The sequence below is a fragment of the Herpailurus yagouaroundi genome, unplaced genomic scaffold (assembly GCF_014898765.1).
Source record: "Herpailurus yagouaroundi ecotype Mexico unplaced genomic scaffold, PumYag 77, whole genome shotgun sequence".
Taxonomy (NCBI): Eukaryota; Metazoa; Chordata; class Mammalia; order Carnivora; family Felidae; genus Herpailurus; species Herpailurus yagouaroundi.
In genome coordinates, this window is record NW_024412388.1 from 50,089,109 (window position 1) to 50,115,954 (window position 26,846).

The 26,846-nt window shown below is 40.9% G+C and overlaps 1 protein-coding gene and 1 long non-coding RNA gene across 7 annotated transcripts in view; one reads left to right on the top strand and one right to left on the bottom strand.

Annotated features, from left to right (window-relative positions):
• The window catches only part of LOC121027224 (uncharacterized), a 143,887-nt gene extending 140,776 nt beyond the window's left edge, over positions 1 to 3,111 (bottom strand). The window contains exon 1 of the long non-coding RNA XR_005788612.1: positions 2,044 to 3,111. This is a non-coding gene — a long non-coding RNA (uncharacterized LOC121027224). The remainder of the gene's footprint in view (positions 1 to 2,043) is intronic.
• The window catches only part of NFIA (nuclear factor I A), a 579,301-nt gene that overhangs the window by 715 nt on the left and 551,740 nt on the right, over positions 1 to 26,846 (top strand). The window lies entirely within an intron of this gene.

Genomic DNA, 26,846 nt, shown 5'->3' on the forward strand with positions numbered 1-26,846 from the left:
CCCATTAACTGGATCCCCTGGAGTCACCTGTGAGAGAACTCTGGGTCCCCACTGCCTGTTTTCCATCTGGGGACCTATAGCTCTCATCTAACTTTTCCCCATTTGTTTATCTCAGAGCAGGTCTTAAGTCTCTTAGGACTCTAGCTCTGAGTGGGAAAGACCCCCACACGCTATCTTTTGGTGATTCTGGGTGCAAATAAAGTTTTAATAAAGTTCTACCCTGCGCCGCAGAATGAGTTAACTCACATGTCATGGTCAACCAGGCCAGACAACCTTTGACATCTCGGATCTATAAGAGGTAGAGTGAGTTGGGAGCGTGCACAATAGCTTATTGTCACGGGAGATGCGAGTCCTGTGAGGAAGACAGTCCTCAAATCATCACTGCCCTCGTTAGGGTGGTGTCCGTTAAGGATTACTTCGTTAGCAGAGCATTTTTAGTTTTCCGTAATTATTATTCTTGCGGCAAGCGTGAATTCTTCCAGGGAGTGAAAAAAAAGTTTGCTGCCAGGACAATGAATGTATTATCCGTTCCTAACTGGACCGTGAACTTCAGCTCATTTCACATAGATATCAGTTTAAGAAAAAAAAAAGAGAGAGAGAGAGAGAGCGAGAAAGAGAGAGAGAGAGGGAGAGTGGTGTTGGAGGGGGAGACTGGCGAATGGAATTACAAGACAGGACATGGTCGGTTTCATTGCATGATCTGCGGAAAGAGTTCTCCTCTCCCCTTCCTGGACCAATGGTATTATTATTTGGGCAAGTTTTAGGAATTCCGAGGACTGAGAGACTATTAAAAGTGAGCTACCACAGGACTCTGTTCGGCTGCTCATGGGGTGCAGTGTGTCCATCCTAAGGACCCTTGAGTAAAGGTGGTTGTGGGTAGGTGTGTACATGTGTATTTTAACTTGTGATTTCTTAACTAGACAATAGAAACTTTACCAGTGATTTCAGGACAATGTAACTTGCACTTTTTGCTTAATTAGACTAACAGTAGATCTATCCACTTAGATGCTGAACTATTCAGGGCACTTATTTTCCCTTTAGTGTTTCTGCCAGCAAGAACAAGGTTTACTTTATGTCATGATGTTGTCTATTGCTTCGCCTTGTGCAGCTTGTTAAACACCAGAAATGAATATACTGATTGGTTTAGCTATTATTTTCTACGCTAAGTTGTAAGCCTTAAAAAAAAAAAAAAAAAAAAAAAAAAAAAAAAAAAAAAAAAAAAAAAACCTGCGCGCTGATGTCATATTCTGGGTGACATTCTACTTCCTTGTATTTCAAGAGCTCATAGATTTTATAGACTGTTACTTTTTATGGCAAATTGTGTTATCTTTTTTTCTTTCTTGCAAAGATCACCAAATGCTCCTCTTTTTTTTTTTTTTTTTTTAACTTGGAAAACTGTCATTTATTTTTTGCAAAGTTTACTTGGAAGTTGCTTTTCATTTAAAATTGTTTTACAGATGTTTTACCGCCGGGAATATAAAATATAAAAGTGGTGGAAACATTTAGCAATGCAGTTGACTAAAAATAAACAATGCTGTAAGCTCCATGCTGCTGTTTAGGCTGCATACTACAGGAAGTTTCTCTCAACTTCAATGCTTCTAGATCTTTGCTTTGAAAAGGGGTGAGAAATCAGAGTGTACAAGTTGTAGAAGTTACCATAGAGAATAAATCGATTTTTCATTTCCCTCAAAGGTAAGCGCATACCACAGCATTTTAAATCTGCCAGTTACAAATAATTCTAATGTAAATTCCCCACTATTGATGGGAAATTGAGGACTTTGATGAAGGGGGGGTGGAGGGAAGGATTAATTAAAATAAGACAAATTTCGCATTTTTTCTTAGCTCTTCTCTTCCCTTGAATAGAATTCACTCCCTCTCCCTCCACACCCTCACCTCACTACCCCAAACAATTTTTCCCAACTTAAAAAAAAAAAAAAAAAAAAAAAGAAATTTAGAATTGCCCCTGGCTGATATGGCTCTTTAACCAAAGGACAGTACAAGATCCGAGTTTCACACTAAAGGCAAATAAAGCTTTAAAATTACCTCATGCGTCATCTGGCTGCACAGACTCCGGGCTGCATAGTGGGAACCTCGGCTTGGTCCTCCCAGCATACAAAGGCAACTCAGTGAATGCCCCCTCCGCCCGTGGAGGCTCGGCCTCAGCTGCCAGCACCGGGATATGCAATTTTGCTTTTTAATGAATCGTAAACAATTTGTATGGCAAATGAGTTTGTTTGTTTTAGTTTTGGGGCATATGTTGGACCCGTTGTAGGCAGCCGTTACCTACTCCAAAATTGTAGGTGAGAATGGATAGAGCCCCAGATCATTTTTATTTTTCTAAATAATAAAGACCCACTAGAATGAAAGAAACTGGTTAATAAAAGGCTGAGAATAACAACCCCTCTCCTCTTTCCCTCTCTGTCCCCACCCCCTATCATAATGCACCCAGCTTACAGTAGGGTTTTAACAGCACTTTTTGATAAGGAACTGGAGGTTGGTTGACTAAATTAATCAGTTTGTTGTTGTTTTTTTTAAGTATACATTTTAGCTTTGTCTTCAAAAGGTTACATTTGCTTAAGAAACAATTAAAGTATGAAATAGTAAGAAGGGCCTTCTTTACCTTTTATTGCTTTTTTGAGTTGAAGCTAATTGTCATCGTGATAGACATAGGATATAAGAAATGCTCAATATAGTGTTGATATCAAAATGAAGTGAGAAAGGGGTCTTGGCATCCAAATATCACATGAAAACTTTTACTCCCACCCAAAGAGTTGTAAACACAACTTAGAAGTTAACGAGCGACCAGGGTTCGAGCGTGTACATTTTAACAGTAATTACCTTTGGCGCCACTGCTTATGAGAAATCTTTTGATACCTGAGCTACTTCTCTAATGCTTTAATCATGCAAATCAAGAAATAGATATTGCATATCACCTTAATCTAGCTACGCTGTGACATCTCTATTTGAAACCTTCCACAGACAACTAGAGAAAACCCTCGTGAAGTTTTTCTCCACTCCAAATGAAATGGAAGCGCCCCGGAATCATGTATATGCTTCAAAATATCATTCTGTCCCAGGGAATCACCTCCATTCCACCCACATGGCATTAAAATGAAGGCAGAATTAATAGTGTCCTCTTCCTCGCGATTTGCCAATAAGGTATTAGGGGACGATTTTTATGTGAACTACAAAATACACTTGTCTTGCTTCTTCAACCCAATGTAAAAGCTCGTAGTGACTATGAAACGGAGGCTATTAGATCATCCTGCCACCCCCCTCACCACCTGCAAGTTTCCCAAGCACCTATTTCGGAAACATTCTTTTTAGAAATTGCCATACAATTTTTCAGTCAAGAATTATCCATCACTTAATTCAAATGTGTACAACTCAGACTTTGTATACCAGGAAAATACATGAGTAGAAAGGATATGCTAGGCCTTATAATGTAAATGCATTTTTTAAGTAAATATATGTATAATATATATATATATAATATATATATTTACCAAACAAGGTACATCTGTGAAATACTCTTACTGTGTTCAACAATTCAAAAAACTCTTAACTCCAGCCTACTTCTCGAACACCTGACAGTCCTAAGTGCTGCAGACACAAAACTAAGAACTCATATTTCGTGCAACCTTTTGCTGTTGTTGTTTGCTTTGAATCACAACTTAGGTTGTGTTTACTCTTTCAATTTTTAAAATGCTAATTCTCCACTGAGCCACTTATGTTAATATTTGTCTTCCATATTCCTTTGAAGAAATGACTTTAACGGAGATTTCTCTCTGCTTTTGCCCTAGCTCTTTCGTGATGATAATTAAAATAACTGGGAAATCACTCCAATGGCTATAAATGAAAAGAATCAAAATGAGGGGGTTCAGTAAATAATAAACCGTATCGTATTCTCGGTACTCAGTATACGTTCAAAAGGAAGTGTCCATGATAAACATAATTATATACATTCTATTTCAAGCATTTGCACACGCTGCCTGTGCTTATTTTTAAATGCACACTTGTCTTATTTTTATCTCCCATTGCAAATATGTGTGACTGTATTAATTTCCAAGAATATGCACTCACTTCAAAGATTTCCATGCACTATTATTGTCTCACAGTATGAGCGATGATCGATTGCAAGCAAAATCTGAATAAGGTAGTGTTTCCTTTTTTTTCTCTTACAAATATTAAGAAACTGCCCTTCCCACTGTCTTTAGGTTAGCCTTATACAACATCTTTTAAACTACCATTTACCATGCTTAGGGAGAAGCAAATACACTAAACTATGCTCCTATTTTTTTTTCTCTAAATCAAATTATGATCCAAATGTACTTCATTCAGAAATGTGATTGGTTACTTAAGCTAGCCTATGTACTTGTACTATCTTCTTAAAAATCTTGATTTCCTGTTATTACGCTCATATTTCTCCTGTGAACTTTAGACTGTAAAATAAATGCTTTGTCCTTACTTATTTTCTAGCTGATTTTCCTTCACCTGTCCTGAATATTGTCAGGAATGTTTCTAATTTAAAACCAAAAGAATCAGGGGCTGATTAGAAGACAGGAAATTGGAGGATTAAACTGTCTGGTTGAACTTCCTTTACTTATCAGCACTCAGTAACTCACACTGGATTACAAACTCAACAGGACAATTTCTACAATGCACTGTTCCTTCTGGATGTTTACACATATACACTCCATGTGAGGGATCGTGTGCGCGCGTGTGTGTGCGTGCATGTGTATACATATGCAGACTATATGTGTCTGTGTATGCATGCGTGAGTATGAAGAGAAAAGAACCAGCAGCTGGTAGTTATAAGTAGATGCTTTTAAAGTAGGATCGTTTTAAACTAAAGGGGCTTATCCTACGATCATGAAAGGTCATTCCAAGACTATAATCCCAGGATATTCTCAAAACTTTCTTATTAAAACATTTCTGTGAAATCAAGCAAATAAGGAAATACTATAAGGGAGAAAGCAAGATGCACTAGTTTGGAAATACAAAATAGATGGCCGCTGCCCTTCCGCCGTCCATCTCTCCTCAGTTCTGCTCGGAATTCCAAACACCCATGTTATTGAGGGAGTACAGAAGGTGTCCCATAAGGAGCGAAGGAGTTAACCTAAAAAGCTTCCAAAGCCATGTCGGGCTCTCCTTGGCACCTACGGAGAAAGGAAATCTTGCTTTACTGTGACAACAGGGCTGAGTGTTCCAGGTGAGCCTATATTGTGAAATGGGTGCTTGGCAGGGAATGAAATAACAAATCAGGACAGAGGGTAAAGACTCAGCTTATGCCATTAAGATCATCTAAGATCGAAAAGGAATAATAAAGACAAACCACTGTCCTAGATTTTTACCGTGTCGTATATATTTGCAGAGCGATGTTCTAGAAACTATGCTGAGAATTCTTTTTCCTGACCTCATTCTGCTCACCTGTCTTGCCCTCAATAAGTATTTGTTGATTTGGCTTAAGAAAGCTCCAGAATAATATGTCACAGTTTCTCCTGCTTTTAACTGAAATGGTGGGTTCTACTGAGAAAAATAGAAGGTGAAAACAGAGGAGTGTATGGTCTGGCAAAATGAGCTGGACAAGTTAGACTGGTTGATCTGGGAGTGAAAACTTAGGAGATTGTTCGAGCAGTTTTTCATTTATTCACCAAATATGGATTGAGCCCCTACAAACGGCCAGGGGGCAAAGGATCAGGTGCTGCTTCTGCCTGCTGCCATCATTCAAGCTTCAAAGGTACTAGGGAGCCAACCTCTCCATCCCTGAATATTTCATATTAAGAGATAACATTGATTGAACATGAACTACCTGCCAGAATCTGTTTTAGGTACTTTGCATATGTTTGAAATTAATCCTACCCATAAACCCATAAAGGAAGCATCATTGGTGCACCTCACAGACAAGGGGACCAAGACTCAAAAGGTTGCACACTGTCCAAGGATGTGCATACCTGGAATGAGCCGCCCAGACTGCAGGAGTCCGGAGTCCGCTCGCTTCATCCTGGACCAAACTTGTTATAAGTGAATTGATTCTTTTAGTGCTATCATGTGACAGTTTTCAGAACTTTCCAGGATTAGCACCATCCCTTCGCATGATGGTATTGTGGGGGGCACAAGTCTATTGGCTAAGAAAATGGAGGCAGAGAAATGACTAAGTGTCAGAAGCAAGATAGGACCCAGGCCCTGTTCTGGAAGAGTTGTGGGAAACAAGTTCCTATTTTGTAATAGAAGCTTTCTGCCTCCTCACCAACTGCAGAAGCTCCCAGAGACAGGAAAGGCTGATGTATGTGGTCGTATTAAAATACACCTTTTCATCAGAAGATGAATGGTTCAGGGAAAATCAGTGTGTTCAAGTTCTTGCTGAATATTAGGGACATTTTTTTTTTCTGTAGGTAATTTAATCTTTATTTAGCAGATACTTCATGTGCAGTTGTAAGTGGAATATGCCATTTTTAAAAGGCCATCCTTCCAAAGAAAGATTCCTGGTGTTTCAATCTCTCTCTCTCTCTTTCTAATAAGCAGAAATGCCCATGTAGAATATTACTGCTGTTTAATATTTTTCATTGCCACAGGCATTGCTAATTGAAGGTTTATTCCAACATAGTTTTCTGTAAGAGAAGATACAGTGCAGGATATATATTGCCTAATGGCAAAGATCTTAATACACTCGCTACAAGTAAACATCTATTTTCCAGACAACTGCTGCGTATAAACAATATGTCTCAGTCAGAGCTCTTTAATGGCGCCACATGTTAGACAGATTTTTTATTCCTCATAATCCAAGTTCCTTTTGTGATCCTTGATGTGCACATGCTATTGCCCTGCTGATTGTTTGAAATGGATGATGATTGGGAATAATGACCAGGTCAGAGGTGGGGATGCATAATCCTAGGCAGAGCAAGCCCTCCACCAAATCAGAGTGCATGGCAGGCTCATAGGGGAGGGCTGGCGCCCCTGAGCTGAATCAGACATTCAGTAAATGGGGCTGAGCCTTCTCACCTCAGTAGATAGTAGATTATCTGCATCATCTCCCCATATGACCTAGGTGTAGACAAACTCTATACCCACCTAGGGTATGAGAACTCCATGTTCCCAGGACGGCCTCATCTGCCTCCCTGCAACCCCGAATATTCCTCATCCACCCTGTCCCCCACAGATGTATGACTTTTAGTCCTGCTAATGACATGTCTCAGCAGCTGGATTTGATAAGCTCCCTTCAAACGTTGAAAAGATAAACATTGTGGGCTAAATAATTTATGTCGTCTATTCATTTATGAATCAATTGAAATCATCATTAATTGCTTTGCTGTGTTTTATTTTAAGAAAAACAGCAACCTCAATTCTCATTTTTGTAAACATGTGAGAAACAACCTGGTAACAGGTGCTATGGTCTGGACTCTGTCCTAGTACCAAGGAGGGAGTCCTTGAACACTTGTCATACATTGTCCAACACTGAGCACACAGTATTGTTGGTAGGACTGCGTGAGAAAGGCCACTTTCTTTTTTGATGCATGCCACCGTCGGGGGGGGGGGAGGGGGGCGAAGATTACCATAGGAGGGACCGATACAATTTCTCAACTGAAAAGTTAAGAAATAACAAAGCCTTACATGGGGCACCACAGACGCTAATATCTTCAGCCCAAGCAGGTGAGCTAAGTGTAAGACAGTGAGGATATAATCCATCTAGTGGGGAATGGTACGTTTGGTGACAAACTGGAGAGTGATACCTAATTACCACTAACCAACAGTAAAAACAAAACTGTAATAACCAAACAAACACACCTGCTACCCGGGGCCCAGCGCTAGTGAGAGTACACCATGGATCTGAAGATAGAATGGGATCCCAGCCTCAAAGTGTTTCATTCCACAAAAATCAGGGAACTGACATGCAAGTATCCCTGAGAGAGGGAATCACAGCAACATAAACAGCACAAACTGCACTGCAGTTTCACCCATTCGCATCTGATCCTTTTTCTCTCGGCAGACTTTTGTGGGCGGGAGAAGGGAGACAGAAGACCATGTGAGTTCCTAAAACAGGGAGAGGGGCCCTCAAACAGGAACAGGTTAGCTGGAAGGGCATCTGGGTGATACTGGAGGATGCAGACAGAATGCAGAGCAGGGAGCCTGGTGGCTGCAGAGACCTGCCTTCCCGAGCCTCACCTACCCACCCCGATTCCCTCTACTTTGTCACCAGATTTCTCAAAGTGGTTTTGGCATCTCGAGGGTATCCTGGGCTGGGAGTTTCAGAAGAGGATTCTTATCTAGCACACAGGCCGATGCCCATGCCCATTTTTTTCCACCCAGCAAACTCCACCCTCCTGCCAGGCTCAGGCCTTCTTCTGGAAGCCTTCCCACGTTCCCTGAGGCAAAAGGAGTTACTTCCCCACCTCACTGCCACCGCTGCTGCTGCCACCCCCCATTCCTTTGCTCAAAGTATTACGACAACACCGATTAAAATAATTTGGAGGGGTTTTTGTTCGTTTGTTTGTTTTTTTGTTTGTTTTTTCTGCTCACTTTCCAGCCCCACAGTGTTTCTTCTTCCTTAAGAACAAGGTCTAGGTGCCCCCTGGGTGGCTCAGTTGGTTAAGCGACCAATTCTCAGTTTCAGCTCAGGTCACGATCCCTTGGTTTGTGGGTTCGAGCCCCGCATCGGGCTCTGTGCTGAAAACACAAAGCCTGCTTGGGGTTCTCTCTCTTTCTCCCTCTCTCTCTGCTCCCCACCACCACCCCACTGCTCACTCGCTCTTTTTCTCAAAATAAATAAATAAACTTAAAAGAAAAAAAAGGAAAGAATAAGGTCTAAATCGTATACTTCTTTATAGGTCTAGCCAATGTCTAACCCATGGCAAGTGCCAAAAAAAAAAAAAAAAAAAAAAAGTGGTTTGGTGCAGTTCAGCAGGAGAAGTTGGAGAAGTGAGAGCACTTAAGGTTAGTGGGCCTTTCATGACTCTGCTCCTCCCCAGCATGAGGCTCACAGCTACAGAAGACCGTTCGGCAAACTACTGCCCTGCCAGGTATTTGTGGAGATACCTGACTACCCTGTGCTGGCTGCTTGCTCTGTGTAGGCGCCGAGCCCCCCAAGCACTCTGCACACATGTGAACTAATCCTCAAAACGTCCCTCTAAGATCAGTATCATTGTCTCCACTTCCCCGATGAGGAAACCAAGGAGAGGTGAAGAGGCCAGACAGTAGTTTGAGAAACTCTAAAGCTGTGCTTTTCACTCCTACACTCTACTGACACAAATATGCCCAGCACCGTCACACTCTGACTCAGGCTCCAAAAAAGACTGGGATAATGGGGACAAAATTTCACCTCATTTTATAGAGGAGAAGGCTAAAGCCCCATAGGCTAAATGTCCCCCAAAGTCAAAATTGTCAAGAAGTCTGGGTCAAGGACTGGAGTCTCCAGTGATCTTTCCATTAAATACCCATGGTGGTAAATCATAGTATATGGCATTGTTTAATTAAAAACAAGCAATTATTTTCCCCCTTTGAGGATTACAGGAGATTTCCATTGTTTTTCTTTCTGCTTTTCTGTATTTGTTCATGTTTGTGCAATGAACACGTGTTATTTATTTATAAAAGTGACATTTAGCAAAGTCATACTCACTGAAGATATTGGTCTTGTTCTCCTTGAGCTCACAAAAAGAGCAGTAACACCAGATGCAAACATGCCTGGATGTCATGAGAGCTTGGGCATTGAGGATGTATGTATTTTCAGAGTTGAGTGATGCCCATTTCCTTCACTAAACTCTACATTTAACTGCTGTTGTCAACACTCCCTTTCTTACAACGGGCCACGTCCTTTCTTCCCATTCCCCAGTGTAACAGCAGTCAAAAGCACAGATTTCAGATTCAGGCAGACCTGAGTGAATCCTGGCTCTGCCATAGATAAGCTGTATGACCATGGACAGTGACTGGAAACATTCTGAATGGGTTTCCTGAAACTTGGAAGTGTAATCATAGTGCTATTGTGAGGAGCAAATGAAACAATGCATACTGCACAAGCCAGATATTTGGGAGACATCCTAATGCCCTCTTGCTTACTCTGTGTATCTAAATCAAAATAAACTCTGTTGAAATACCTCCTAAAGACTTCCTAAATCCATCCACTTTTCTCCATGTCCACCACCCTCCCCCAGTCCAAGCTGCCATCTTGGCCAGCCCACATTAACACAGTAGCCTCCTAACTGGCCTCATTGCGTCTATCTTTGCCCCCTGTGATTTATTCTTTCACACTTAAGGCTAAAGGATCTTTTCAAACACAAGTAATCTGTCATTTCAGTGAATTACCCTGTCTCTTAAAGAGAAAATCTTTAACAAGGCCTGTATGGCTTTGCCTCTCCAAGCCTGTCTAGGGCCATTCTTCTTCCTAAACATACTCCAGCTGGTTGATTAACCTACAAGTGGCTCAAAATTCCCCAAATCCCAGATCCTGTGTATGTTCTACTCCTTTCCCCGGAACACATTCTTCTCCTATAATTAACATTTCTCCACCTTCCCTTCTCAATACAAATGTGGCTTTGTCAGGAAACAAGACTGTGTAAGAGAACTCTACTGACAAACTCTCAGATCACTCCAAATTCCCTGCAGGGCACTTAGCACTGTTTATAAAGATATGTGATCATTTGGTAACTATCTGTTTCTCCCAAAAGACTGTAAGCTCCATGAAAGATAATGTTTTGCTCATATGTGTTTTCATGCTCCCAGAACAATGCCTAGCCCATAGCGGGTGGTAAGTCAATACTTAGGAAATCAGTGAGCGAATGGATGGTATAGTGCCTACCAGAGCAAACACTAGATAGCGTTAATTATTATTATCATAATGAATATTTTCCACATACAGAAAGGTATTTAACAGTAGATTAAGTCTTCTTCATAAGTCCTTTAAATAAAATTCAATTCTCCTTAGTAAAGTAATTAGAGAAATAGAAACTTAAATAAAGAACCAAGGGCCCCCAACCTGGGGTGAGCCCTGGCTTCAGTAAATGGTTTATTGTTACTCTGATTATTATAGATAATCCCAAATCTTTCTCTGATTAATCTAATAAGCACGTGGAAAAGTTTCTCTGAAAATTATAAAGCATGGTAGATATGTAAGACAGTGCTGTTGTCAACCCTAAGAAACACAGGATCCAAATAAACACAGTCCATCAAAAATTCCCATGGCCTTTCCTTTCTCTTCTGTTCATGATAGACTATATGTGAAGAAGGAGAGTGTAGTTCAACACACCTACTCAACAATGACTTCAAGTAGCTCACTGAAATTACGTGCATGAGTGTAAGTGGAGAGAGAGGGAGAAGTTAATAGAGTGTAGTTTAAAAACACACATTTTAGAATGAGACCAGCAAGGTGATCTCAGGCAAATTGTTTCATCTGTTCATATGTAAAGCGGGACAAATGATAGTACCTGCCGCCCAGATTATTGTAAGAATTAAATTATGCGATCTGCATAAATCATTAAGAAAAATGCCTGACACACGGTATACTCATAAGGGTCAACCATTAGTAAGATTATTGTTTTTTTGTCCTCCTCCTTCTCATCATCATGTTGGTTATTACTTTTTAGGAGATCAATGTCCAGAGGCCTAGGAAGATAGCAAGGCAGTGAAAGAATATCTAACAGATTCATTCTTCCAAGAAGGTATATTTGGATTTTAAAACAATAAAATGGTTCCCCTCATGTGTTAGGTTAACTTACTATGCCAACTGAGTCTGGGCAACAACAAGGCCCAAGAAATATTCCCATTTCATAGATTAGAAGCTGCACTGTTAAGTAAGTTACCTAAGGTTGATTCAAAATGCCAGTGAGTGACTAATCCAGGATTTGAACCCTGCTCCAAAACTTATGTTTTCAATCACCTGGCTATATTGCCTAATTCAATGTGTTACTGCATTACTTGTTTAGAATTTAATTTAACAGTTAATCATATCATTAATATTTTTCCACATTGGGAATAGTAATCACAAAGCCATTATTAGGATCCAGGAGTCAAGGCAACATCACTAAAGACCTGGAAAGTGTAATAATTAAGCCTGGGTGCCCTCTCACTGCTGAGTCATTGGGAAGAATTGTAGACCTCTGGTTTAAAAGGGCTTCTAACTAGAAGTCACTTTCCAATGTTCCAATACTTAAGCTACCAACAAAGACAAGACTTCTTAAAAATACTGACAACTGGTACTATTCTTAGTACCCACTAACAATTCTGGGAGGAAGTTCCTCTAACTAAATAAATACCTATGGTATTGAATAAAAATGTACAGTTAATGGCCCATGACTGCTATGCTCCAAAAATGAAAGGCCCACAAGCACATGCCAAGAGGTAGGAAGATCTTTTGTCACTTCCGTGCTGTCTTCCTATTACTTTAAAAACATGAGTCTACAACACATAGACATGGCCATTCCTCTTTTGTCACTAAGATTTTTTTTACTCATTTAGATAATGCAACTGCCACAAAACAACCAAGTGGTGGTAGCAGGGAAGCTGGTGATAACACTATGCTTCCTCTGAAGTATGTTCCCATTAGTAGAACGCAAAAAGCTGGGGGAAATAATGGAGAAAGCCAGAGTGTCCTTACACTCTGGGAATTGTAGTTTTATATATGGCACCTGCTCTGAACATTAAGGCATCAAGCCTTGGGATAAGAAGATATTCTTATCATAGGCTAGCAGAATAGCAGGAGGATGTTGATACACTGGAAATCAGGCCAGGACATCAGTCTGATACACCATTGTAGATTTGGAAAGAGGATTTCACCAGAACGCGGTTGGAGAGCCACGGGGCCCAGGAGCAATCCATATACCTTATATGTTAGTAAAAAAATAGATCCATATAATTCTCTCCCTCATTTGAAGATGGATACATAAGAAGAACATACACGAATAGAAAGCATTAAATGCTTACGAACAAGAATAAAGAGAGACTTGGAGGAAGAAATCTTCTGAAAATCATAAAATATGGAAACACTAAGGAGAAAAATAGAAAATTTTCTTTTCTGTGAAACAATAGTAGAATGTCATTGGAAAGAAAATATATATGATGAAATAAAAACTAGAGCATAAAATTTTTTAATGTTTATTTATTTTTGAGAGAGAGACAGAGCACAAGTGGGGAGGGGCAGAGGGAGAGGGAGACACAGAATCTGAAGCAGGCTCAGGATCTGAATCTGTGCTGAGCTGTCAGCACAGAGCCTGACGCGGGGCTTGAACCCACAAACTGCAAGATCATGACCTGAGCTGTAGTCAGACGCCTAACCAACTGAGATACCCAGGTGCCCCCAGAGCATAAAATTTTAAATAAGATTGACTAAAGCAGTAATTCCAGAAATTTAATAGCATTAAGTCTACTATAGAGCAGAATAAACACTATGCATATTGACCCAGTAATTTCAAAGTCATACTTTCTTTTTTTTTTTTTTTTAAGTAATCTCTACACCCAACATGGAGCTCAAACTCACAACCCTGAGATCAAGAGTTACATGCTCTACCAACTGAGCCAGCCAGTCTCCCCCAAAGTCATACTTTCTATAACTTTCCCAGATATACACAAATTACACCAAATGTGAAATTCATATGATAGAGAATGACACCTATCCCAGAAACTGAAGCTCTAACTCAAAGATTACAAAGGTGTTTCCAAAGAAGATAGAACAAGTAGACAATAAGGAAGAGTCAAAGAAATAACAAAAACAAAACAAAACGTTCTGCTCTTGAAGGGGAAGAAATGTCATAAGACATTTATATATTGAGCTAAGTTTACTGTGTTTCAGGAAAAGCCCAATGAGAGATCCATACCTAGTTCAGCCTTGTCTTTGGGAGGGGGAAAAGGATTCTACAAAATTGGGTGGGAGAGGAGTAAAAACTCACCAAATGCCTTACCTCACATAGAAGAGATTCTAAAATCCCATGTTAATTGCTGACTTTGATAATTAGAAAAATGTAAACCAAAGTCTGGATTTGGGGAAGAGGATATACACCTTCTCAATTACTAAAGAAACAAAAACCACACACAACATTCCATATATGCAGACCCCCAAAAGAAATAGCAAAAAAATCAAAAAGGAAAAAAGTCATGTAGAGCAGAATGACAGAAGGTAACAAAACCATCTATGTCAATAAACCTAAGTGGTTAAGTCCCAATATTGGGAAACAATTCTCGGGTTGTAGTAAAAAATTAAATCCACATATCTGCTTCCTCCATGAGACATACCTAAAACAAAAGTGTCCATATTTAAAATAAAGGGAAAATAATTACTAAATAGAAAAAAATCAAAAATAGGAAAGACTATTAACTTCTGGCAAAGTAGGCTTCAAGGCAAAAGTAAATAGAGAAAAATAGATTACCTATATTATTTATGTTTATAAACTGGAGAAGAGAATAATGAAGCTAGAGTAGTAATTAATGCCTTTATGCAGCAATTAACCTAATAACAAATAGGTTTATATCAAATGATACAAAGCAAAAATGGTTAGAAAAGTGAAGATAAACTGACAAGAATGCAATTTGTACCTGTAATTTTAACCACACTTTTATCCATTTTTTCTAGTTGAATTAGACCAGCCAGAGAAAGACATGGAGAATTTAAATAAATATAATTAATAATATTAAGGCTACTAGATGATGTTGAACCTCTACACACATAGAATGTGCCATCTTTAAACACATTCATGAAAACTTGGGGCGCCTGGGTAGCGAGGTTGGTTAGGCGACCAACTTCAGCTCAGGTCATGATCTCACAGTTCGAGCCCAGTATCTCATGAGTTCGAGCCAGGTATTGGGCTCTGTGCTGACAGCTCGGAGCCTGGAGCCTGCTTTGGATTCTGTGTTTCCCTCTCTCTCTGCCCCTCCCTCGCTCTCTCTCTCTCTGTCTCAAAAATAAATAAACCTTAAAAAAATTAAAAGCATTCATGAAAACTACAAAACTTATTATGTCATATAGGTGTATGGACACACACACACACACACACACACACACACACACACATATACCAGTAAATCCCCAAAATGAAAATTGCACAGGCTTTCTTGTCTAGCCACATGCAATGAAGCTAGAATATAATGACAAAAAATAGTCAACATCATACATAATGGCAAAACAAGAAGCATTCCCACTAAAACCAGTAACAATGTAAGGGTGCCCTAAATTACCATTATAACTTGATGTTATCCTGGAAGTTCTGACCAACTGAGAAGATAGGACACAGAAATACAAGATATATTTTTTTAAAGAATATACATTTTTTCAGCCAAGAAACAGACTTTTCTTTCAAATGTTTATTTATTTTTTGAGAGAGAGAGAGACAGAGCTCATGTGAATGTGGGAGGAGCAGAGGAAGAGGGACACAGAAAATCCCAAGCAGGCTCTGTGCTGTCACAAACGGTGAGATCATGACCTGAGCCTAAATCAAGAGTCAGATGCTTAACTAACTGAGCCACCCAGGGGCCCTACAAGATGAAATTATTGAAGGAAGACAAAAGTATTGTTATTCTGGTGACCTGATTAAATACTTAGAAAATCCAAAAGGTCCAAATGAAAAACTGTTGCAATTAATAAAATAGATTACTGAAACTAATATAACGTTATATGTCAACTATACTTCAATTTAAAGAAAAAGATTAGTCAACTGATGGCCACCAGATAATTATATACAGCAATGGTCAATAAAAGACATAATGAGAAATGACTCTGTTCCCCAGTTGTAACAAAAACAAAATCATAAAGCCCCTAGAAGAAATCCCAACAAGTAGTGTAGACAACCTATATGAGTAGACCAGAAATCATTACTGAGATTTTAATGAGTCTGTTCCCAGCGTAGGGCTGTAACATGCTATGTCATAAACATTGCAAATACAACAGTTTTCTCCCAAATTAATTCAGAGGTTCAGTGCCATTCAGGTCCAAATCCTAATGTATTGCTGTAGGTTGTTTGCTTCTTTATTTGTTGCTTTGGTAAAGCTTAGTGGAATTTGAACAGCAGACAATAAACATTTTTATTTCAAAATTCTGCATAAATATGAGATGAAGATTACTATCCTCTTAGAATGAAGTGTGATTATACCAAGTTTCAAGAATAACAATATTACCAAGTAAGATGTATTCAGTTTCTAATATGGAAACTACTTTGCTTACTGAAAGAAGGGACCCTTCAGAGGTATAGGAAAAGCCCAAGGCCTCCTAGAGACCCGGGATCATGTGGGGTCCCAACTGAGCTAAACTTCCAACGGTCTAATGGGTCCTTTGGCATTGGAGTATGTTGGGTTCATTGGAAATCTGTGACATAAATTTAATTTGCTTCATTTTATGAATGACCGAGTGGCTCAGTCATTAAACATCCAACTCCTGATTTCAGCTCAGGTCACGATCTCACGGTTAGTCAGTTCGAGCCCCACATCAGGCTCCGTGCTGTCAGTGTGGAGCCTGCTTGGGATTCTCTCCCTCTCCCCATCTCTGTCCCTCCCCAGCTCATGTTCTCTCTCTCAAGATAAACAAATAAACTTTAAAAAAAAAAAAAGAAAGAAAGAAGAAGAAGCTAGCATGTATAGCCCACACTTCCTCACTGACAGGAAGCTAAGTACTGGAATGTCGGACTTCACACTCTGTCTTTGTGACAGTACACATATCACAGTACACGGATCCTAGGGTAGCTAACATAGAGTCCAGGTTGGCGTTGGGGTGAGCTTTGGGCTGGAGTTCAGACTAGATTAAGGATTAAATTGAAGTTAGGATTATGGGTTAACATTGCAGTGGGAGCTGGATTAGGTTGGATCTGGGGTAGGTCTGGATCCAACTTAGTTTTAAGGTTAGGTTTAGGGGGAAGTATAAGGAGGGGCAGAGAGCTAAAAGAAAGTTCGGTGTCCAGAAACATTTTTCAGGACACGCGACAATTGTTGCTAAATTTTGAAGGTTGATTGAGTTACATGAAGATTTGCCTTGGGGTAGAGGCAACTACTCAGAGGAAAAGCAACACAGAGAATTTAGACGAGGGGAAACAAATCGGTGTACTGGAAGAGGTATTCATTCAGTGTGACCAGCAAGAGTCATGCTGGGGGCAGGACACTCCTGGGAGAAATGTATGGCCAGCCATCTGAAATTGGCTCTGGAAGTACTGAGGAATCATTTTAGAATTTTGAGCAGGAAAGTGATAAGATGAGATTCACATTTACATCAGTTGCTCCAGCAGCTGTGTGGAGGACGGATGGAAAGGAACTGATATTGTGGGCACAGAACCCACCTGGGCATGTCACATACCCTCTCTGACCTACCTCACGTCTGTGATTTTTCAATCACTCCTCTACCTAGCCATACCAGCTTCCTTGCTGTTCTGCCATCAGGGCAAGTGCACAATTGCCTCTGGGCCTTTGCACTCACTTTTCCCTCGGCCTAGAATGTTTTTCCTCCAGGTATGCACAGAGTGTGTTCCCTTAATTCTTTGAGATCTCTGCTCAAATGTCAACTGATGAGTGCCTCCCCTGACCACCCTAGCTAGATTTGGTACTACACATACACCAAAACCCTTCCTTTCCTTCTTACTAATTTTATTTTTTCTGCCTTGTGTTTTTCACCATTTACTTATTGTCTGTCTATCCCTACTGAAAGAGAAGCTTTAGGAAGTCAAGGACCCATTTGACTTCTCTGCTGTGTCTCCTGTACCTACAAAAGCATCTGGCACATAGTACGCATTTAATGAATCTTAGTCATAAATAAATTTTGTAACTCTTTATTGGATGGCCCTGATATGCCAGGTACCTCATAGTAGGAGACATGGACAAGGGAACGAATAATTATAGCTCAGTGTGATTACTGGAATGACAGAGCTTTGCACAGGATGCTAAAAAGGAAACCAAAAACCCAGTCTAGGGACGACCAGAGAACTTTAAGAAGAGGCAAATCTGAACCGAGTCCTGAAGACCAAATAGAAATTCACCAGGTAGAAGTGGGAATGTCTCAGAGAAGTAAACGGAACCTGTAGCAGCCTCAAGATCAAACAGGAATGGAAAGAGCGTCCAGTGTGATCCATCCAGTGTGATTAGAGAAGGGAGCTCAAGGGCTAGGCAAGATAGTCCTAGGGTAGGGAGAGGATAAAGAATGTTAAGAAATTGCTCTTCATTTGCAATTAGTATTTAATTAGTAGTAGTTTGATTGTGAGGTTTCATGCTCCACCCACTTTACCACTCAAAGTCTTTAAACCAACCAGTCAATTATAAGGTCTGCTGTGAAAAGACACAGAGTGGGATTTTTTTTTTAAGTGAACATTTTTTCCCACCCACCCACCCTTCCCATCCAGAAATTGACTTTCTTTGAAAGCTCAACCCTTAAAATGTTGACTTGGAAATGTTGAAATGTATGCTTGGAAAGGATCAAATCTGGAGAACTTTAATATTATTTATAGACCTCTTGCCTTTCTTGAGTAAAATTGTTTCTTTCGTTGATCCTCTGGGCACTTGTCAATACACAAAAGTATCTCAATCAGTATTTTTGGAGAAGAGTTGGTCTACTTGATTTTACTTTCTAGTTAGCTGAGAGCTAACTAGATTTTGATCTCCACTCTAGAGGCTAAGATTCCTTGTAAAATAGAATAGCTTACTTTTCTGCTTCCACAGGGCTGAAGTTTTATTTAATGCCTGAGGATTTGCAGAGCTCACATTTTTCTGAGCATAAGGTGGTGGCTTTAAGTTTAAAAACAGAAAGAATTTAACATTTATTGAGCACTATGCTTTGTGCCAGTTACTGACCTGACATTTTTATTTTTTTTTCAATGTTTATTTATTTTTGGGACAGAGAGAGACAGAGCATGAACGGGGGAGGGGCAGAGAGAGAGGGAGACACAGAATCGGAAACAGGCTCCAGGCTCCGAGCCATCAGCCCAGAGCCCGACGCGGGGCTCGAACTCACGGACCGCGAGATCGTGACCTGGCTGAAGTCGGATGCTTAACCGACTGCGCCACCCAGGCGCCCCTGACCTGACATTTTTAAACACATTGGATCTCCGTGCTTTCAAATGTAGGTATTATTATCCCCATTTTCCAGACAAAAGAACCGAGGCTTCAGAGAGTTAATAAATGCCCTCTTGTCATAAAACTATCCCAAGGTGATCCCAAATCCCATGGTCTTTTCTTTGAACCTACACGGAGACAAACCCCCAAAAGTGGTTCTAAAACAGGGCATTATCAGCACACCTGGGGGTTGGAGGATTTCCCTCAACACATGCCTTAAAGCTCCAGATTCAGATAGGGTGGGGAGGAAGCAGGCCTGCTTTGAAATGTCTTCCTAGGTAATTTAAGATACTGGGTAACATTTTTGAGAAAAATTCTGATTTCAATTTCTGACCTTATGGTCGCCTCTTACCCTATTATAATGATTATAAAGCAAAAGAAGAATTCTCATTTCCACTCAATTTAGTTCAGAATAATCTGTTCCTTCCTTTTAGCATTGTCTATAGGGACTTGACAGTTATGCCATAACTCTCCTGGGCCTCAGAGTCCTGAGGAGACAAAGATACCCCAAACTTCCCGTCCCCAAAATGGCGACAATTGCTCTATTGGACCTACTTGCCTGCCCAGCTCTTTCCCTTTGAGTCCGTGGCCGTGGACACTAAATCATCTACCTTTTTACGTTGTTTGCGTTTTTTTCAATCGTCACGCATAGGTGTGGTAGGCAGTCACCTACACGCTATAATCTGAGATGAAGATTCTAAATTCTTTCAATTTGCAAGCTATCACATGACTGAAATGCCACCTGTGGGAACAGCACGTCCCTCACTTTATGAGTGAATTCGTTTACTCAGATGATCAGTCTTCTTCTTTTTTTTTTTTTTCAACATTTATTTATTTTTGGGACAGAGAGAGACAGAGCATGAACGGGGGAGGGACAGAGAGAGAGGGAGACACAGAATCGGAAACAGGCTCCAGGCTCCGAGCCATCAGCCCAGAGCCCGACGCGGGGCTCAAACTCATGGACCGCGAGATCGTGACCTGGCTGAAGTCGGACGCTTAACCGACTGCGCCACCCAGGCGCCCCCCATCAGTCTTCTTTATGGGTCCCTGTGGAGTCCAAATGCTGACTGAGCAAATGTGTTTGGGTTCCTTCACTCACCTGCACATACTCACCTGGGCAGGAGAGAGAAGGCCCAAAGAAAAAGAAAGAAGCAATTGGAAAACAGAAGCATAAGTCTCTAAATCAACCAGTTCACTTTTCGAAGACCTACCCATTGATTCTATTATCTTACCCCCGAAGCACTTACTTAAATTATCTTTTAAACTAAAGTATAATTAACATAAAGTGTTATGTTAGGTTCAGGTGTACAATATAATGATTCGACAATTCTGTACATTTCTCAGTGCTCGTCAAGATAATTTACTCTTAATCCCTTTTATCTGTTTCACTCACCTCCCCCATCCACCTCTTCTCTCACAACCACCAGTTTGTTTGGGTGTTCTGATATTTAAGAGTCTGGGTTTTTTGTTTGTCCCTTTTTTTTTTTCTTTGTTCATTTGTTTTGTTTCTTAAATTCCACATATGAGTGAAATCATATGGTATTTGTCTTTCTCTGACCTATTTCACTTAGTAACTTCTAAAGCACTTTTAATATCACAGAATACCGTTCTTGTCCCTGAATCCCTGGTATGTGTGCATAGACAAGCAGCCAGAATCTTTCAGACTTGGTGCTTGCTAAAAGTCTGGTGATTTTTATTTCCCCTAATTGTCATTCGAAATGTTTTCTTCAGGGCGTCCACTCTAACTCTGGAAGGCAGCATTCATTGGATGTGCCACAATAGGAAGCGTTTCCTCCCTTTGGAGATGAAATCAACATAGGTCACCCAGTGTGAGTGTTTCGTGTCTCCAGCAACCATCTCCAAAGAGCACAGACAGATGGCACATTCTCTACAAGCCCCCCGAAATCATTTCAAGAATAATTCCAGTTATTACAGAAGCATCTTTGTTTGGGTGCGAATACACCATTTAAGACCAGAGATAAGGGGGCGCCTGGGTGGCGCAGTCGGTTAAGCATCCGACTTCAGCCAGGTCACGATCTCGCGGTCCGGGAGTTCGAGCCCCGCGTCGGGCTCTGGGCTGATAGCTCAGAGCCTGGAGCCTGTTTCCGATTCTGTGTCTCCCTCTCTCTCTGCCCCTCCCCCGTTCATGCTATGTCTCTCTCTGTCCCAAAAATAAATAAACGTTGAAAAAAAAAAAAAGACCAGAGATAGTGCTGGCCTTTATTATATTAAGCCAGGTTTTGTGAAAGGATATTCTGTAGAGCACTAATTCCTAATTACCGAGACAGAAAAAAAATTATGTGATTCAATAGGAGTATGCTTGGCCAGATAGAGTTAGACTTATTTATTGACTGCTGAATCTCAGTGTCTTGAACACGCTATTGTGCTTTTGATTCTCCAATTTTATAATAAGCAACAGTCCTCAGTCGTGCTGTGTGACCTTGGGCAAGTGTCTTTATTTTTGATGAAGTTCCAAAATTGGGAGGTTCAAGTAGATCATTTCACTGGTACCTTCCATTTCCCAACCGTAAGAGGCTATGAAGCCTTATCATGGAAACAAAACTTTCAGCTGCGATCATCACTTATCACTTTTCACCATTACCCAGTAAAAATTCCTTCTTAGCTACCTGTGTTACTGTGGTGGCATCGGGGCAGGACAGGGGCTGTGTATCAGAAAAACTTTATAATCACTTCCAACTGGTTGAAAGAACGAGAGCAAGAGGAGAGAAGGAGGGAGACAGACCAAGCGAGACAGAGAGACTGCTTGGGACTATTACCAATCGTGATGACAATAAAAACTGTAGTTCTTTTTTTTCCTTACCCTCCTTACCACTTTCGGGTTGATCTTTATCTGAAATTACAAACATTTTCTATGACGACTTGCTTCCACCCAGCACATCTGGTATCTGGCCAGAAACTGTAAATTGATGCCCCCCACTCCAGTGTCTGTCTTAGGAAGGGGGTTGGGGGGATGGGGAAGCAGTGGAGCTGTGGCTGCAGAGACAGACGCTGCTGAGACATCTAAAATGCACGCTCCCCTAATGGGAAACAGAGCAGACTGTGAGAGAGAAGGGGAAAGAGAGAAGCAGCTCGATGGGCATGGAAGGGCGGGGGAGGGACAGGGCGGGGAGTGCACAGCTACCAAAGGCTGAGAACCCGGCAGGGAAGCCTGGAAGGATTGGAACAGGAGTGGGGTTGCCTGATAAGATAGCGATAGAAAGCCACTCGATAAAGGGAGTCTGGCCTGCAGCAGCTAGTCTGGAAGCAGACAAGGAATCGCCTGATGTGGAAAGGGAAGGGTGACAGAAGCCCGGCAACCAGAGAGCTAGGTGCAGGGGGAGGGGCTGGGAGGTGCAGGGTGGCATGGAGGGATCCGAGAGGAGCACTACTACCTTGCCAGCTTGCAATCGAGATGTACATCTTTTACTTAAGGGGAAACCACTGAGGCATTCAGCCCACCAAGCTGGTGGCTGGTTGGCTAAGATGTATTTAACCTTGCTGGTGGACAGATTCTCCAGAAGAAATTTGGCTTGGGAAAAATTGCCATTTGTATCAAGGTGTTGCCATAGAAAAAGAAATCGGAAGGTCCTCCAGCCCCAGCCCTCGTTACTAAAGAACGGTAAGCAATTCACTGAAAGTTTTCCACACAGTCACGGAGTCATTCAGCAACAATTTACGGAAAACCTCCTAGGTTCCAAACTGGAGTAAAAGGGCCACGTACTGAGGATCCGATGGGAAACCAGACACAGGCCCTTTATTGTGAGGATCTTAGTGTCAGTAGCAGATATGAAAGCAATGCTATAAAATATTAAAAACAATACAAACAAAGAAGAGATTCATATCATCATCCGTGTCATTTAAAGCCATAATATGTTAGGTATGAAGTAACCAAAATTCAGTTCGGCGCCTTTGCTCGAAATTCCTAAATGCTCTCGATTCCTAAACAATCGTATCGAGTACCACTTACCATGAAACGAATCAGTCTACATCTTCCAAAAATCATTAGGCATCTGATTCTGATGTCCTGTATTAATGTCCTCGTCGTAACTAGGGAGGAACTAGCCTAAGGGCAACGTCCTTTAAGTCAAACTGGAACAAAAAGTATTGCTCTGTCTGGCGTGGCAATCATGCTAAAAGCCAAAGGCAATGTTGAAAGGGAAGCAGCCCTCTAACCCAGAGACTTTATGCTCGACATCCCAGGACCCACTCAAATTCAAAAGGTGTTCAAAGCAGAGATTGGGAACTCTCGGTCCTGTGTGCCAGATGGTGGAACCTACCAACAGGCTCAGGAAACACCACACCCTTGGGGCTGTGCACCTGCCACCCACTTCCCCATCCCTGGGAGTTTGCCAAGGGGCCATCAACACCCTCACCAAGCATGCTTTTACTATGATGGTGGGCCCTGGGAATTTGTTAAAGTGTCATGAAAGATTAGGCCTGTCCCAAGTTTACAGTCGTTTACACGCTTCGGGCCCATTGCCTGCTGACCGTGAGGATAGGTTTTTTACATTAAAAATTCATAACATAAAGCTGGTAAAATACACATAACATAGAATTCATCATCTTTTAACTTTTTCTAGGTGTACAATTCAGTGGTGTTAAATGTATTCACACGGGTGTGCAACTATCCCTACCATCTATCTTCAAAACTTTTTCATCTAAAACTCCATTCCCATCAAACAATAACTGCCCATTCCTCCCTCTCTCTGCCACCAACCCTTCTATCTTTATGAATTCAACTATTCTAGTACCTCATGCTAGTGGAATCATATAATATTTTTCCTCTTGTTTCTTGCTTATCTCTCTTAGCATAATGTTGTCAAGATTCATCCACGTTGTAGCCTACGTTGGAATTTTCTTTCTCTTTGAGGCTGAATAATATTCCATCATATGTAAGACAAACTACATTTGTCTTACCCATTTATCCTCTCGTGGACATTAGAGTTGTTGCCCCTTTTGGTTACTGTGAATAATGCTGTTGTGAACACAGATGTATAAATATCTGTTTAAGTCCCTGCTGTCAGTGCTTTGGGGTATGTGTATACCTGGAAGTGGGATTGCTGGGTCATATGGTAATTCTATTTTTCATTTCTTGATAAACCACCATACTGTCTTCCACAGGGGCTACACCATTTTACATTCTCAGCAGCTATGTACAAGGTTTCCATTTTCTCCACACCCTCGCCAACACTTACCATTTTCCAGATTTGGTTTGCTTTGGTTTGCTATCTGGATAATGGCACAGGGTGAATCTTTGATGCTACTTAAATAATGCAAACTGGTATTGCCTTGTGGCTTGATTTGCATGTTCCCAATGATGTGTGATGTTGAGCATCTTTTCTTGTGCTTATTGAGAATAGATTTTGAATCAGGATGTTGCCTCTTCTCCAGAATTTCCATCACTCACTGCCACCTCTTTTAAATGAGTACCAAGTCTCTTACGAGTTCTTCCTCTAGCTGCTCCTACTATGCTTTTCCCAGTGTCACCTCTCACCACTGTCCCCGGACATAATCATAGTTTACGATGCATTTGCATTATGTTGCACACAGACCAGAGGGGAAGGGGAGCCTGGCTCAACGCCTGGGAAGACTGGCCACTATTTTAAAAGTTGCCACTGATAATCCATTGGCAGGTCCATATATTTTCAGAGAACCTAGAATCATTTCATTTATTCATTCATTCATTCATTCATTCAACAGACTTTTTTTAAGCGTGACCAGCTTTTTTTAAGCTATGACCAGCACTGTTCTAGCTACTGAGAAGACAAAGGCAATTATGATAGAGTCCCTTAGCCTCTAGGAAGGCTTGGTGAAAGCTGGGTGAAATGAGATCAATCCAGAGGAACAAAGGCAACCTACGACTGCTGTGTGTGGTGCATAATTACCCAGCACAGCAGGTTTCTGTAAAGAAATAATTTTACAAGCAACTCTTTTACTTGCTACCTCATTCTCTTCCTATTTTAATTAGGCTGTAGTAATCCATATAAATAATATTTTGTCCTTTGGCAGTATAAGCAATGATAAAGAGCATGGGCTCTGGGGACGAACAGACCTAGCATCCAAGAGCATTTCCTGTGTGACCATGAAGAAGTTACTCAAACTCTTCTCAGCCTCTGTATTTCTCAGAATTTTTTATTTTATTTTATTTTTTGAGAGACAGAGAGAGAGAGAGTGCAAGCAGGAGAGGGACAGAGAGAGGGTAGACAGAGGATCTGAAGTGGGGTCCATGCTGACAGCAGAGAGCCTGACGCAGTGCTTGAACTTACAAACTGTTAGATCATGACCTGAGCTGAAATCAGACACTTAACTGACTGAGCCACCCAGGTGCCTCTGTTTTCTCAGAATTTTGAAAAGGGATGCGAGCTTATAAAGTGCTTAGCACAGTGCCTGGTGCATAATAAAAACTCAAAGTGTTAAGTATTATTATTTTGTAGCTATTATTATTAGATGAATATACTCTCTTACTTTGTTTTAAGGGTTTTTTTGTTTTTGCTTTTGACAAGGGAAAGGAGGAGGGAGTTCTGATTTGTGGGGTTTTTTTTTTCCTCCTATGGCTATATGTGATCCTCCTAAAAATAAAAACAAAGGACTTCCTGAGCCCCCATCCAGTGTTTCTATGTATTTCACACTGTGCTGGGTCTCATCAAGAATGTAAGAATGGTCTGTCCCATAAATATATATTTTTATAAAAATGATTTTGACAAAATGCGTGTTTCTCCTTTAGACGCTGGGACCTGATAAGCAAAATGATTTTTTTAATTTTTTAAAAAGCATATTTTCCCAAGAATCCATTAGGTCAAATACACAAAGGTTGTCACTTACACAAGACCAGCTACAGCAAATTGAAGCCCTACTTCAGAGAACATGAACCTGGCAGGAAGTTAATGATTCTTAAGGAAATCCCCAATCTGGGATGAGTTCATGGATTGTAAAGGTCTGTTTTCCCTGGGAATCTGCGCTGTAGACCCCTCCGTGTGCATGCTGACTTAGACCTCAGGTTCCCAAACAGTTGTCCTCGGGTTAAAATTGAGCAGCTAAGAACTTAAAATGAAAATTTGAAACTTAAAATGGGTAACTCTGCCGTGAAGCACACCTATCCGCGTCGGATTTACATTTGAGCTGCCTTGGAAAGCTGTCCAAACCGACTTCCCCAACTACAGCCCAGGAGTTTGGATCTCAGAGGGTGCGATGCATCAGTTTCAATTCTAAGATGCCCAGGCTTCACCCCCTCGTAATAAAAACATCCAGTTTGAGAACCCACTTCCCTGGGTTGTGACTTTCATTTGTTAGTGTTCCAAACTTTATCCAACAGAGATACCTAGAAGAAAGTTTGAGATCATTATTCTTAGTGATATTAGGCAGTTTCAGGGAGGAAGAAAAGTCAGTGGCGGGAAAACAAATCCTTTTACAATGCCATCAGTGAACCGTTAGCACTTATAAGTGCTACAATTCACTTGTATTGACACTAAAATAAAATTTTTAAAAGAGAGAGAGAGAACACACTTCCCCCCACCTGCCACACCCCCTACCACAGACACACACACCCAGAGAGCACCAGTGCCTTGAGTTCAACCAACTAGAAGTCAGGAACACTAAGTGTCTCCATTTGTTAAATGGTAATATTAATACTCACCACCTGCTTCCCAGGGCTGGTGTACGGGTTTGTGTTCATTTCTGAGAGGGGCTTGAGATCCTTGAGTGAAAGGTGTGATGTACAGTATTATAATCTCCACCACAGGGTAACATATGGAGAGGGAAAGGAAGTGTATAGATACGTATGTTTCTGTTTAAACTCTGTGTGCAATGCTGACTTTTATCTTATTTTGCCTTTAAGCTAAACTGCATGG